The sequence below is a fragment of the Netta rufina genome (assembly GCF_964035555.1).
Source record: "Netta rufina genome assembly, chromosome: 1".
In the NCBI taxonomy this organism is placed as follows: domain Eukaryota; kingdom Metazoa; phylum Chordata; class Aves; order Anseriformes; family Anatidae; genus Netta; species Netta rufina.
Genome location: NC_140123.1, coordinates 89,553,449 through 89,567,843, shown reverse-complemented (window position 1 = coordinate 89,567,843; position 14,395 = coordinate 89,553,449). Strand labels below are relative to the sequence as shown.

Genomic DNA, 14,395 nt, shown 5'->3' with positions numbered 1-14,395 from the left:
CTGAGATCCGTAGCGAAAACCCCAAAGCCAGTTTCGCGAAATGCCAGCCGTGACCGGGCCGTGCGCGCTCCGTGTCCTCCCCACCTCCCCCCGCCCCGGGCAGCTGGCGACCCTGGCGATTTTCCTGACGTGGCTGAGATTCTCCTTTTTTTTTTTTTTTTTTTTTTTTTTTTTTTTTTTTTGGCGGGGAGGAGGAGGGAGCACTTGGCCACCGCCAACTTTCGGGAACTCCTGCTCTGCCATCCTCAGAGCGCTCCCTGCGTGCTCTCTGCCCGCCGTGCTGCCTCGCTGCGCTCCCGGGAGCTTTTTTTTTTCTCGCAGGGGCGCGATTAAAAATCCCCCCCCTGGGGCTCAATATCCGCGCTATTCACCAGCTGCTCGGGATCTCCGCTCCCCCGGCCGGGCGGTGCGGGGCCGCCCCGGGGCTCCCCCCGCTTCTCCCGGGGGCCACGGGAGCCTCCGCGCCGCGGTCACCGCGGGACCGGAGCCGGGCGTTACGGACGCGAAATTTACGAGGCGAGCTCGGCGAGCCAAAAGTTGCCGTGCCAAAGTAAATAGATGCAGCCGATAACTACCAACCCGGAGATTAAAGGGCTCCTGAACCCGGGCAGAAACCTTAAAGCGGCCGGAGGAACGGCAGCGGAGGGGAATCGCGCTTGAGCCGCCGCGGCGGCCGCCCCCGTTCACACGCTGCGGAAAGCGCCTTACGGGCTCCCGAAGCCGGATCAGGCGACAGCGCGCTTTAATAAGGTCCCCCCCGGCCCCCCCGCCCCGCGCAATGCAGACGTTGACAAACGAGCGTCTTTTTCCATCCCGATTTTAGAGCCGGGAGAAAGGGCCGGGGGCAGGCGCGCACAGCAGCGCGGCCGAGCCCTGCGAAGTTGGGGTGCTGTGTGTGTGTGTGTGGGGGACACCCCTTTATAAGGCGGGGGGGGCTGTGAGAGAGAAAGAGGGGGGGGGGCGGCGGGGATGCCCCTGCGCCACGGGGGGACCCCGAGCCGGAGGGTCCGGGGACGGGGAGCCCCGGTTGGGGGTCGGGGGGGGTCTCCAAGGGGCGGGTGGCGGAGGGGCCGGGGGCGTCCCGGGGGGGCTGCATCGCGGCGGGGCCGGGCGCGGAGCCTCGCAGCGCCGTCTGGCAGCGCCGCCGCCGCCGCCGCCGGGGTTTTGACAGCTTGGCGGAGCGGAGTGAGCGGAGCTTTATGGTAATTGCGGTTCTCCACTGGCCTTCTGGGTAGCGAGCGAGGGGAGTATCGGCGGGGCGGGTGGGGGGGGAGCCGGGGGGGGGCCGGCTTTCCTCTCCCCCGCCGGCCGGGGAGCGCTCAGGGGTCCCCCCGGGGCGCCGCAGCCTGGCAGCGCTGAGCTGTGCCAGCCGGGGGGGGCGCGCAGGGCAGGGCAAGGCGAGGCGAGGCGAGGCGAGGCGAGGGGGCCGGCGGCGGCGCGGCGGGGGGGGGCAAATCAATTAGTCAGGGCGAAAAGGGGGGGGGAGAGCGGCGGGGCGAGCCCTGCCTGGGCAGGGAAACGCAGCCCGGGGAGGGGGAAACTTGCAGAGGGAAAAAGCGGTGGCGGCGCTGCTGCTGCTGCTGCTGCTGCTGCTGGCGGCGGCTCCCTCGGTGCAGCGCCTGCCCGGGGGGAGGGGAAGGGAGGGGAGGCGGCGGCTGGAGGAGGAGGAGGAGGAGGAGGAGGAGGAGGGAGAGAGGGAGGGGGGATGCGAGGGGAGCGCAGCGTGCAGCAGACGGAGCCCGGTCTCCCAGCGGCAAGGTGAGGAAGAGCGGCTTTCCCGGCGGACTAAAGAGGGGAGGGGGGGGAGAGGAAGAAAAAAAAAAAAAAAAAAAAAAAGAGAGAGAGAGAGAGAGGAGGAGAAGAGGAGGAGGAGAATTAAATCCCCAGCCACACACACACACAAAGCCGCGGCGGCCAGGGCACGGGAGACGGCGGCGCGGGCGAGATGTGGGGAGCGCCGCGCTCGCCAGCGCAGGAACTTCGCCCGGAGCAAGCCAGCAACATGGCGCTGCCAAACCAGAGCCGGCAGCCGGAATGAGCATCGCGGGCTGCTGCTGCTCCCGCTGCCGCCGCTGAGCCCAGCCGAGCGGAGCCGAGAAGCGAAGCCCCCCCCGCGGGCACCTGCCCCGTCGGCGCAGGCGGCGGCCGCGCTCCTGCCCCCCGCGCCCTGCAGCTCCCCGCCCGCCCGCAGCGGGGCAAGCCGCGGCGCACGCCCCCCCCGGAGAAGGGGGAGGGGGGGCGAGGAAACTTTTCTCCAGCCTCCCCCTCGCACCCCCACGCCCGCCCCCCGACGGGGCTGCCCTTCCGGGGAGAGCAGCGGGGCGAGGCGAGGCGACGGCGGCGGCGGGACCCACGGCGCGGCAGGAAGGTCAGTGCTCCGCTCCGCGCCCCGCAGCCCTCGGGGAGGGGGGCCGGGGGGCTCGACGGGGCTCCCCTCGGGGTCCTCCCACCCCCCTTTCGACGGGGACGCGGTCCAAAGTTGCGGCTCGGGGCGGGGGGGCGGGCTGGGGGGCCGCGGGCACACGCCGCCGCTCCCGGTGCGCCTCCGGGGAGGGGAAGTTTGGAGGCAGTTGCTGGCGGAGATGCCTGCTCGGGGAGCCGCGGGTGGCGGTGTCCGCTCCGGAGAACCCGCGGGGGGGTGCGAGGAGGGGGGGACGGTGCCGGGGAAGGCGCCGAGGCAGCGGCCGGGGCGAGGAGCGGGGCGCCGGGACGGGAGAAGGGGGGGTCCCCGCTCGGCACCGGGAGGCTGCGCGCCCCGGGGCGGCCAGGTGAGGGCACGGGGAGCCCGCAGCGGTTCCGTGCCCGCGCCGGGGGAGCCCGGGGCTCCGCTGCCCCCTTCCTCCTCCTCCTCCTCCTCCTCCTCCTCCTCCTCCTCCTGCCGGCGGGGCGGGCGGCGCGGCGCACGTGGGGCAGGGCGGCCCGGGGCTTTCCCGTGCGCCCAGCCGTCCTGGCGTGAGGTCCGGCGTGACACGGAAGTTTCGGGCGCCTTAAAAACGGAGCTGGGACTCGGGGAGCGAGCCGGAGGGAGGCTCGGGGCTCGCCATCAAAGGGCCGGTCGGAGGGGGCCGGCCGGGCGGGGAGGCAGCAGCAGCGGAGGCTGCTTTGTGAAGCCGGGGCCAAGCGGGGCGGCTCTGCGCAGCATATGAGGCACGCATTTGATGTTCGCGGAGCGAGTCCGGGGGCGAGGGCTGCGGAGCGTTCACGTTCCTCTTTCTTTCTTGGTGTGTGTGTGTGTTTTTTTTTTTTTTTTTCTCTTCGCTTCCCTCCCTCTCTCGTTTCCGCGATGTCTGTCGGATCCCGGGTTCACTGATCGAGGAGGGGAAGGGGGGGGGGGCGGAGAGCACCTCCCCCTCGCCCCCGACTGAAAAAAAAAAAAAAAAAAAAAAAAGAAAAAAGAAAAAAAAGCCCCGGCCGTAGCGAGCGGTGTAAAACTGACAAAGTGCGGGCACTGGCTTTAATGGTATCGCCTCGGAGCTCCTCGCAGCATTAATTCCCACTAATGAATCTTTTCCAGAAACTCCGTTCATTGCTTTCATCTGCTCTTTGGAGCCTGCAGCTTTTGTATTCGTGTTTGTATTAAAAAAAAAAAAAAAGGGGGGGGGGGTGGAGTGGAGCCGGGGGGAGTCCAGCCCGCACCACGTAGCCTCGCAGCACAGCCCGGATTTTCCAAAGGTTTCTATTAACTTTTTTTTTTTTTTTTTTTTTTTTTTTTTCCCCTCCCGGGGCCGGGAACAAAGCTGGGGAGGGGGCGAGGTGCGGGGGTCCCGGCCCCGGGAGGGGGTGGATGGGGGGGGGGGTTGGGGCAGCTCCTGCCGGTGCCCGGCGCCGCGCAAAAGGCGCGCAAGATGCGCGCAGCTCCCCGCGCAGCGCTTCCTCCCCGCCGCCGCCGCTCTCGCCTCCTGCCGTCCCCGAGCCGCTCGCAGGGCTGTCTGGAGCCCGGTGCCGCCGCGCTTGCAACACCCCGATTCATTTCCTTTCGCTTCTCCTGCCGAAGCTGCTGCGTGCTTTTTTTTTTTTTTCTCCCTCTTTTTTTTTTTTTTTTTAATTATTTTTTTTCCCCCCTCCGAGAGGTAGACGGCGCAGCGCTCACCCTAATTGCTTTTAGGAGGATTAGGAGCAAATTCCTCCCCCCCCCCCTCCCTCCCCTCCTTCCCCACCTCCCCGCCTCTCCCCCCTCTCGCCCGCCCTCCCTCCCTCCCGTTGCCTTCGCACGCCGGGGTTGCAGTTTATCCCTGGTGCAGTTCTTTGAATTGCTGTCACAAATAGGTGACTCAGAGTTAATTAGGAAGTATGCACTGGATCAATGGGCTGCACAGCTCATTAGTTATTCCCCAGCCTTTTGCAGCGTTGGACCTCCGGCTCCTCGCGCCGCCGTACCTCGTCCCTACGCAGCCTGGAGGGCTGGCAGGGAGCACTCGGGGTGAGGGGGGGACCGAGAGGGAGGGACACACACACACACACACACGTTCAAGTTTCCAGGTTGGTTTCCGTGTGGACTCGTGGCTGGATCCGCCTTGCTCCTTCCTTGTGGCCCCCCCCAGCCCCTCCCTGGCCGGCTGGCAAACCTGCCTCCCCGCCCGGGCGTGGGGGGCCCTCGCCCACCCCGAGGTCGGAGGGATGAGCCCGGGAATGTTACCAAAAACAAACAGGCACCAAAAAAAAAAAAAGAAAAAAAAAAGGGGGGGGGGAAAGAAAAAAAAAAAGTGTGCGTGTGTTTATTGGAGCGTACGCTGAGGGAGCAGACAAAATCTCATTTGTCAGGCATGAAGGTGGGCTGTGTGGAAGGCTATAAATACACCGGGGAGGATTGTAGCGCGGTCACTTTTCTGCTCCTCGCCATTTCTAAGGTGAGTGGCGGAGGCTGAGGGACCGGGCAGGGGCTTCTCCTGGTATTGTTTGTCCGCCTGTGATAGATCGGTCTAGACAGCCGCTCAGGCTCCCTGCGAGCTCAGGAACCGGAGCCTGAAAGGGAGAGTGGGGGAGTCGGAGAGGAAAAGGTCACCGCGATATTTTTTTTCTTTTTTTTTTTTTCTTCCCTTTTTTTTTTTTTTTTTTTTTTTTTTTTGTTTGGTGGCGGTGGCTGTTAACCCTTAAAGCCGAGAGGGGATCGTGGCCGCCAGCCCTGGCCTGGAAGGAGCGGGGCGCAGTGGTATCAGGGATGCTGCTGGAGCTGGTGGAAGGGGGGGTGCGCAGGCAGCGCACCCCAGCGCTGCCCCGTCCACCCAGTTGCTTTTTGAGAGCGGTTTCCCACAACAGGAAAAGAGTTCATGAGGCGAGCGCCGGATTATTTCGTTCCCAGGAGTTTCCTCTTTGGAAACTCCGGGGCGCGCTCGGAGCCGGGGGCGGCCGGCCACAGGACCGGCCAAGCCACCGCAGCCACTCGGGCAGCGTGTGGGCGAGCCCTGCCCGGGGGGTGATCCCCGGTCCCCCCATGTCCCCCCCAGCCTGGCCGTGCCCTCTGTGGGCCGCAGTGGGAGCCCCGGGGTGGGGGATCCCAGCCCTGCAGGGAGAGCGAGTTCACGCCACCGCCTGCAGCTCCGTCAACTTCTCCCCTTGCTGCTCTGAGCCCGTGGCCACCCGGGGCCGTGCGTGCGGGGTCAGTGGGTTTCCTTTTTTCCTGGGCAGCCCTGGGCTCGTGTCCTGTGTGCGCAGCAGCCAGGCACGCTGACCTCGGCGTGTTTTTGGCAGCCCAGCGGGCCGGGCGGCGGGCACACCTCGCTGAGCAGGAGGGCAGGCTGCGAGCAGGGCTGGCGTGGCGGCTGGCAGGAGGTTTGGGGTTATTTGCACGGCGTGTGCGTGTTTCCTTTTGTACTGAGACATTCTCGGTGGATGAGATGCGATCGTGCCGTGCAAGCCTGGGCGGTACAGATTAAAAGCAGTTAAGGCTTTAGAGCGATAGATAAAAGCTGGTTTTGTTGGATTCGCCTGCAGCGCAGACCATTCCCATTCCTCTTTGTCTGAGCCCCGGTTCCGGGCGCTACAGCCTTATTGGAAATGCTCCCGAGCAGTCCGCGGAGCCAGGGCAGCAGGCAGCTCAGCGCTTATTTACACGTCACATCTAAATACATCTCTAATTAGATAGAGGCAACGCCGGAAATGGCAGATTTGTTGCATATCTAATAGAGACCAGTACAAACAGACTCAGCGGGGCTTCCCTCTCTACAACACCCCCCCCAAAAAAAAAAAAAAAAAAAAAAAAAGAAAAAAGGGCCGGGAAGACCAGGCTAGTAATCCCAGAGCGAGCAGCAGTGACTTCTTGCCTTCGAGTGTGCTCCGGGCCCCGTTGGCGAACGTCTCCATTCTAATATTTAAAGCAATATTTAGAATGTGTGAACCGTATGCCCAAATATGGGCCGGGGCTCGAAACAATACTGGTGTCTTGGCTTTATTCCTGCGCGGGTGGACAGCCCAGGCTCCGTGTCACGCACTGTGTCTGCCTTTACCAGGACGTGCCCAGAGCTGTAGCTCCTCAGGCGGCTGGAAGCTGCCGGCCCTTCGCCCTCCTCTTCCCCCACCCCACAATAATTCACTTTTTCTAAGGCCGTGTGGGCAGAAAGAGGCCGAGGCTGGTCCCGTTAGAGGCTTTGGTGCCACTGAGCTTTGGGGACCCCGTGCAGTCAGCACAAGCAAACTTTGCGGACCACACAAAGTTGTTGATGTCCTTTTGGGTCGTCGTTTGCGGGGAGAGGGGACTGGGGCTACCGTGGCCCGAAATAATGAGTGCTGCACATGCCTAAGTAGTCTCGGCAAGCTGTGGCCATCCTTTGAAAGGTCTCTCGGCTCTGACCAGCGAGTGGCCCCTGCGAAGAGAGGCGCAAGGCCCGCTCCGGCTCGGGTGGCAGCCACGTTGCACCTGGTGTAGACGCAGCTCTGGGTGGTGCTGGCGTGGAGGAGGAGCGGGCTGTGGGTTTGTGAGCGTTGGCAGAGGTGTGGGGCTGTTGCCCGGGACTCTGCGGCGTGCTGCAGGTGACACACGATGCGCTATCTTTCCCCCGCGCACCGCCATAGGTCACGTTTTAGTGCGGGCTCCGAGACGGCGGCGTGAGGCCGAGTTTAATACTTCCTCCTCAGACCAGTGTGGCTTGGGAAATAACGCATGGCCGGCGCGGGCCTGTTTTAGCCCCCGGCTCTTGATTTTGCAGTAACGTGGAGGGAGGGAGCCGGGCTGGCCCCGTTGGCCTCCCGGAGCAGCTCTCCCGGAGCCGGCTGCGCGTGTGCGCCTGGCTGCGTGCAGGAGCCAGCGCGGAGGCCTCGGCTGCAGGCAGGGGGAGTTCCCGTGGCCGTGAGCAGCCCTGGCTCCGGTTAATCCCCGTGTCCTTTGGCGGAACGGGCTCACGGCGACGGCTGCTCCGGGGCGACCTTTTCCCTCCCACCTGCTCGGGCCGAGCCGTGCGGCACGGGGCCGTCTCTCCCAGGGCAGCGCGCGTTTCCCCAGGGATCCTCCGCTGCCGGCGGCGCTCCTCTGAACCGATGAGCAGGAGAGGTGGGGACGGAAAGGAGGAGGCCAAGCGCTCGCAGCGAGAGCAGATTTAGGAAAGTTCTGCTGCTTTCCAGCAGGGAATTCATTTTTCCTTGTTTGCTGGACAGCAGTTCCTGGCAGCGAGGGGATTTTTTTTTTCCCCCCTCCTCCTCTCTACCACTACTGGAAAAGTTAGCGAGCGAACGCACCTGCCCGTGGGTTTTTGTCAGGCGTGGCCTGAATTATTTGGGACTCTCACCCCCGACCCACGAGCCCTCCACGCAGCCCAGTCCGAGCTGACAGCCCCGGTGCCGTGCGATTAGAGATGCGAGGAAGTCCGCTCGGAGAAGATCCTGACAGCATGAAATATAATTTGTGATCTGAAAGACAGTTTCCAGTATAATCTCATTATGCACCACAGACTCCCGGTGTTATTTTGTAGAAGGCGGACAATGATCAATTTACATTGACCTGGGGCTGGGCGAGCTTTTAGATGGTAATTGCCATATTGATTTGCATGCAAAAAGAAGACCTGCTAAAATTAAAGACCGGAAGCTAAATTAAACTAAATTTATTGTCTAGGTGCAAACTAAAAGACTTGTTAAAGTCTCGGGTAGAGTTGGAGGAGCTATGAAATTCAGAGGAAAAAAAAATGATTGCGGTCCCGATCACGGTGGAAAACGAACCGAGGTGGCCGGGAACAGGGCTGCAAAGACCCCATTGTGAGCGGAGGCACACAAGCCAGGGCTGCTCCGTGTAAGCCCCGACTCTCCAAACAATCGGCGAATAAAATATCTCCTCTGTCCAATGAAAACCTTGGGCTGAATGTTGGGATTGTCGCGCTAAGGAAAACAAAGCTTTATTTGGATAAGACAATTAAAGTGGAAAGCACAGAATCCACCAGCCACACTGGGAATCGGGCAGTATAAAGAGGCGAGTGTGCTCAATAGACCGCTGGGGAGAGGGGGGGAGGCTTCGGGGCCGCGCGGCGCGGCGGAGCCTGCACCGGGAAAGCCTGGCATTGTGCTCGGCGTGCTCCGCGGCGAGGAGGGGCGAGACGAGACGCCTTGGAGCGAGGTGTGCTCTGCTTTCCGCCGCTCTCCCACGGCTGCGAGCTGCGTCTCTGCAGGGCGGTCGTTCCCCGAGCTCCTCCGGACGGCCTGCGGTGGGTTGTGGGGTGCTGGCCCCAGCAGCCGGCTCGTTACCCGCGAGGGTGGGCTCCTCTTTTTTGTTTTACCCCTAGGAGCGCTCGCTCTCACCCCAGGTTGCTCGCTCAGCGCTCGGGAATACCTCACCTAGGGGCCTCGCACGTCTTTTCGCTATTTGCATATTACAACACACTGGGGCCTGCATCCTCAGATAGAAAAGTCAAATCTCCTCCTCCGCGGGAGTATCGGCGTAGCTGGCGCTTGGCACGGCTGATAGCAGGGAGAAGTACGCCCGTACTTGTGCGGGCAGCGGGCACCGTGCCCGGGACAGCCGGTGGCTGTCCTTGTGCTTGCGTGGGCCAGGTGCCCTGGGGCTGCCTGTCCCTCACCCGCTGCCCTCGGGCTGTGGGGCATCCCCCTCGCTGCCCAGCTGGGGCCAGGGGCTGCTGCGGGGGCTGGGGGAGCTTTGCCTGGAGCTGCAGCTCGGGTCTGGTGCTTGTGCGTGGTGGCGGGTAGAGGCGGAGGAGTGAAATCAAAGCTGGGGGGCGTATTCTCAGCTCTCCTTGAAATTCGCAGAAAACTCGCTAATGGCGCGAGAAGGGATGGGCAGAGCTCCTCTTCTCCCAGTGTAAATTCTCTCCCTGAGCCCAACTTTCTCCACGTGAAAGCTCCAGGCTATGGAAAGATCCCACAGGGATCCCTGATCCCTGGGCAATCCCCTTTGCTCCCACACCCCAGCCTCCTGGGTTGTGTCTAAGCCTCTCCAGCTTGCCCACAGCAGCAGAGGCTGGGCTGTGCGTTTAGGAAGCCCTTCTCACGGTCCGCCGTCCCCCTGGCTCACCTTTCTCCAGCCTATTTGCACTCCCTGCTCGGCGTTTTCCTTTCCCTCTGTTTCAGCAGGCAAGCACAAAGTGGATTAGCAGAGCCCCGTGCAGAATTAAGCAGCAAAGTTACGCCGAGCTCTGCCAGGAGGACTCGCCTGCCTTACCTGCACAGACCTCCTGTGCCGTGCCGTGCCGTGCCGTGCCATGGGCATCTCCCTGCCCGTGGGCAGGCTGGGTGCTCGCCAGGCTCTCCCCGCGGCGCTGGGCGAGGAGGGAAAGGTGGAAAGGTCTTGGGCTAAAGTGGCAAGCAGCGGGAGAAGCCGGAACAATTCTTGCGAGCAGGAAGTGATCTCCCGGGGTGAACGTTTTTAGTGGAAGTGTAACTTGGCGTTGCACAAAAACCCAACCCAGGGCGGCTGCTGCCAGCCGGGGAGGATGCAGGCAGGGCCGGGGAGATGCGTGGGAGGCTGAGCCGTGCCGGTGCCGCGCTGCGCCAGGGGCGCCACGGCGGAGCCGTGCGTGGGGCGCTGCGGGAGGCTGCGGCGCGGCCTGCCCTGAGCAGGCGGCTGAAGGTTGTCTTATTTTAGCTGCAGAAATCTCTCTCTCCCGATCCGTTACTGCGAGATCTCGCTCGCAATAAACTGTATTGGCTCTCCTCTTTATACAAATTGCTGGTATGAAAGAAAACCCAGCCTATATGCATGGAGGCAGGCATGAGCTAGTGAGATCAGGTTTCCGACTGAGCTCCCGGAGGAGAAGTCAGCATTTGATTGAAGCTACACTTGGTTCTTGGTTCCCAGGGGACAGCAGCCCTGAAACACGAGAGCCCTCCCTCCTTTTTTTTTTTCTTTTTTTTTTTTCTTTTTTTTCCCTTTCTCCCTCTTTCGCTCTCTTCTTCCTCTGAAAGCCTTTGTGCTGAAAGAGCCTCGGTAGGCACGAATCGCCCGTCTCTCACCAGAGTGTGTTGCAGCCTTTGCTGACATTGTTTTGTTAGCAGTGGTTTTTACCAGGCCAGCAGATTTCCAGCTACGTATAGGCAATGAATAGTGGATGATACTGACCTGTGGGTACGCGCTGCTGGCATCGTTTGGTGGTGAATCCGATTCAGAAGTTGCTTGGAGACGTGTCGCGGCGCTGCGAAGCGCCCTGCCTGCCCGCGGAGGGAGCGCGCTGCCCTTTGGCGAGGCGGGCTGGGATGGAGGTGTCCTTCCAATCACGTCTACTCCCTTCCAAAACTCGTTGTGTGGAAGTCTAGGTGCCCTCCCGTGGTGTCTTCAAGAGTTCGTGCAATGACAGATGTGTTTTAGAGCAATTTGTCCCACCGTGGTTTCCCTTTACAGACAGACCGGTTGGGTAGTGCTTGGTGTCATACTGGGCATGGGAAGGTCTCCTCGGATTGATTTCTTTCCTCCCGTGCTCGGTGACTTCCACCTCTCCAACTTTGTCGCTGATGCAGGAACGTGTAAACGCAGGGAAAGAGGAGCGGGGCTTTGTGCCCCAACTCCAGCTGCGGCCCTACACGCGAGGCAGAGAGCGTGCGGCATCCTGCCCACTGCCTGGACAGCCTGTCTATCTGTCTGTCCTGCCTCTCCTTTCCACGGGAGCGGGCAGGGGACTGCGCTGTGCACAGCGGCTCCGAGCCCCGGGGGATGCTCCCAGGCCGGGGGTCGTCGGGGTCCCCAGGGGGGAGCGCGCTGTGGGGGCCAGGTACGGGGATGCTGCAGGGTCCTGCAGCGGGGGGAGGCAGGCAGGGGGGCGAGCGCTTGCGGGAGGCTCCTGTCGGCTCCGGGAGCTCCAGCGCTGCCCCCAAACTCCCCAAAGTCGTCGCCCCTCGAGCCCCCGCCGGGTATCGCCGCATGGGGTCGATGGGGCGAGGCGTGGCCCCCCCCGGAGCCCCCCCGGGGCGGCGAGGCTCCGCCTGAACAATCGCCCGAAAGAGGCTGGTTGGGCGGGCGGGGCGGGGGGCAGAGGGTGTTCCTTGTTTCGAGTAAACCAGCTGCAGTAGTTGATGGTAAAGCAATGAAGGCAGACACAATGCTGCTGTTGTTGGTTTGATCTCGAACTGTGGATTGTTAGTCTGGATTTAACTATGTGGCGAGGGGAGGAGGGGAGGGGAAGGGGAGGCGGTGAGGGGGGGGGGGGGGGGGGAATGTGAAGGCTGTTTACAGCTAGTGCAAATAATGTGACAGCTGTTGGAGCGCGAATAGCCCGCGCCTCTCCGCCACTTGCACACAAAAGCTCTCGCTGCGGCCGGAGCAGCTCCCGGGGGCGCCGCCCCGGGGCCCGACGGGGCGCACGGGGGCCGGCCCGGGCCGTCAGCGGCAGCGCTCGGGCCGCTCCTCGGCGGGGGAGAAGCCGCCTCCTCCTCCTCCTCCTCCTCTTCCTCTTTTTCCCTTCTCCTCCTCCTCCTCCTCCTGCTCCTCCGCTGATTTACAGCGCAAGCGTGCCGGCAAGGCCGCCGCGCTCCTCGGCCGGCTCCGCTGCGCCGGCCCCCGACGGGTTTTGCGGCCGGGAAATCCCCGCTGGAAGCGGCGGCGCTTGGCGCTGCTGGGCCCCGGGGGACTTCTCGGGTGTAGGGGCGTGGGGGAGGCCCCCGGGGTCCCCTCGGTGGGCGCGGAGCCGCTGGCAGCGCTGGAGCATGGTGCCGGTGCGGTGGCTGTCGGTGCGTGTTTGCTTTTGGAGCAGCGCTGCTGGAGGAGAAGTTGTTGTCCCTCGGGATTGCACCGCGCCGCCCGAGATAACCTCGATGTGCAGGAGCCCTTGGAGCAGCTCCCCGGTGGAAAGCTGCTCCTGCACAAACAACCCGAGCGGCTATTTTCTCATCAGATCCCTCCGCATCCGAGCCCTCTGTTAGATTTTTATTATTATTATTAATGCGTTCGCGAGGCGCGGGATATGAGACGCTGCCTGTGCTTGAAGTTGGCTCCTGTATCCACAGCGATCTCCCGGCCCTTTCAGAAGAGCCTCTGGAAAGTCGAGGGAACTTGGAGAACTGGGTCCCGGCCTATATTTGTACCTGACACAGTTTTGCTACCTACGAGAATCGCTACGTTTTATATAGCAAGTGACCTCCGCGTACTATTACCTTTTTATTTTTCGAGGTTGTTCTGGGGGTGGAAAGCAAGGAGGAAGGGGAAATACTGATCCCCCCCCCCACACACACCCTTCTTGTAATTTTGGTCCGTGGGTTGGCTGCCTGTTATCTATTTTTCTCCAATCTTTGCTTTTTCCTTCCCTTTTGGCCTTGAATGTCCTCTTGGTTCTTTATGGATTATGCCGCGCTATTAGTGGTGAAAGTACGCCAGCACTCATTCAACAATTTTAGCATCAATTCCTATAAACTGGTGTTTTATATGACATGTGCCATTTTTCTGCAAGAATACTGCTTGCGAAACTAGTTTCGCCTTGGAGCAAAGGCGGAAAGATAAACAAGGCTGCATAGCCAAAACACTGGCAATCTCTGCCTCCTTCCAAATCTTTTAAAGTCACGGAGTAATATTTTCAGGATTAGGCTGCTGCCTCTGAGGAGGGAATGTCGCTGGCGTTAAAAAAAAAAAAAAAAAAAAAAAAAAAGGAGAAAAAGCTAATGCAAATTAGAGAAAAATAATTTTCTTTCAGCGATATGCAATGTATTAGTCACTTGTTATCATGCTTAGAGGCAGACCTCATTTGCGCGTCTGCCAACTCGTTCACATCTGCTCAGAGCTGTTCAGGGCATTTTAACCTTGGCGGTGTCGTGTCGTAGTCCCACGGATCAAGAACGAGTAATTAAAGCTCTAAGCAGCAGCAAAAATTCATAGCCGCCCATCTGCAGCGCAGTTCGCTCGCTGCTTTGTCTCGGTGCGGAGCTCCGCGAGGGGAGCGCGGGGCCGGCAGCGGGTATGCGCGGCTCTGCCGGGCAACTTTCTGCTCTTTACCCTTTTTTTTTTTTTTTTTAATTCTTTTTCTTTCATTTCCTTTTTTTTTCCCCATGGAAAATATGTGTTTTTTTTTTTTTTCTTTTTTTTTTTCTTTTTTTCCCCTTGTGCTGGGAGCAGGGCTTGCGGGGCGCTTTGCTGCGCCCGCTGTGGACGTGCGACTCTTCCGAAGGGGCTGCGGAAGGTGATGTGGGGTTGGGACACGTAGCTGCCGAGACGTTTGCAGAGGTGCTCGCAATGCTGCTTTCGTAACCCAGGGATCGCCAGAAGTGCTGGGGGAAAAACAAAACAAAAAAAAAACAAAAACCCAAACACCACATTTCCCGGCAAGGAGAAACGGTTAGCGCCGTGCGCCCGACATAAACTTTGGGGCGAGGCTGGTTTGGATGCATTGTTTGGGAGAAACCGAGCTGTTTGTTGTTGGAGGGGGAGTGAAGAAAAAAGGGGAGAAAAAGCCCCAACTTCCCAAGCACTTTTTCACCCAAGTCTCCGCGCACCTGGGGCCCGAGCCGGCCCGGCAGGGGCCGTGCAGACAAAGCCCTGCGGGGCCCGGGGAGCCCTGCAGGCCAGCCCGCTGGCTCGGAGGAGAGCCGGAGCGCCCCGAGCCGAGGATTTTCGCTGCTGGGCGCCGGCCATTTGCTGCAGCAGGCGCGGGGCTGCCGGGGGGGGGGGGGGGGGGGGACCGCGGGGAGGTGGAGGGGGAGCCGCTCTCCCCATCCATCAGCCCCTCGGAGCTGTTGCTCCGTAAATGAGGGAACCACAGGCCCTGTCAGCCGCAATTATGCAAAATGAAGTCGTCCGTGATCAATATCTCCCAACGTGCCCGACGGATGCGGGGGGGGGGGGGGGGGGGGGGATATAAAGGGGGGGGCCGCCCCCCGCCCCGGCGTGCCGCGGCGGCTCCGCGCCGGGGCTCTGGGGTGCGCAGGGGGTGGCCGGAGGGAAGGCGAGGGCGCACGGCCAAAAATCAGCTCCGCAGCCCCCCCGGGGGGGGGGGGCTGGGGCGCTGGGGCGCTGGGGGCCGTGCTCCGGGATTTCTGCGGGGAG

At 61.7% G+C, this 14,395-nt stretch overlaps 1 protein-coding gene across 1 annotated transcript in view; it reads left to right on the top strand.

Moving 5' to 3' along the window:
* The first annotated feature begins 1,816 nt into the window (after positions 1–1,816).
* The window catches only part of BCOR (BCL6 corepressor), a 51,068-nt gene continuing 38,489 nt past the window's right edge, over positions 1,817–14,395 (top strand). Inside the window, 1 exon segment of the mRNA XM_084290942.1 lies at positions 1,817–2,368. The gene's annotated coding sequence lies outside the window, so the exon portion shown is untranslated.